Genomic DNA, 373 nt, shown 5'->3' on the forward strand with positions numbered 1-373 from the left:
CAGTGCACAGAGTGTGTCTCGGGCCCCCGACCTCTGACTTCCATATGACTCTGGTTTCTCTTCATTACGCACAAGCCTTTCGCCTTTTACTAAAGACTTCCGTGGAGAGGAACACTTACGAGTTCAACATATTTTTGGAGCGGCTTTGCTTCTTGCAGAGCCCGGTATCTTGTTTCAAGAGAAATTGACATAGATGGGCCAGGATAGTGACTTAAAGATGCATTAGCGACTTTTTTTGACAAAAAAACACCTGCCTGTCTGTAGCCGGGGAAACGGTGGGTGGGTGGGTGGCTGGCTGGGTGGGATTGGAGGAGCCGGCTCTTGCCAACCCACCCGCTGAGGTCTGTCGAGACCCCCGGGGGCCCGGCGGTTG

The 373-nt window shown here is 53.4% G+C and overlaps 1 non-coding gene across 1 annotated transcript; it reads left to right on the forward strand.

Moving 5' to 3' along the window:
• The first annotated feature begins 45 nt into the window (after positions 1-45).
• Positions 46-162, forward strand: LOC121841834. Its single transcript, XR_006080784.1, has one exon. It is a non-coding gene; the product is annotated as a U5 spliceosomal RNA (small nuclear RNA).
• The last annotated feature ends 211 nt before the right edge of the window (positions 163-373 follow it).

This window comes from Oncorhynchus tshawytscha, unplaced genomic scaffold (genome assembly GCF_018296145.1).
Source record: "Oncorhynchus tshawytscha isolate Ot180627B unplaced genomic scaffold, Otsh_v2.0 Un_contig_19476_pilon_pilon, whole genome shotgun sequence".
Taxonomy (NCBI): domain Eukaryota; kingdom Metazoa; phylum Chordata; class Actinopteri; order Salmoniformes; family Salmonidae; genus Oncorhynchus; species Oncorhynchus tshawytscha.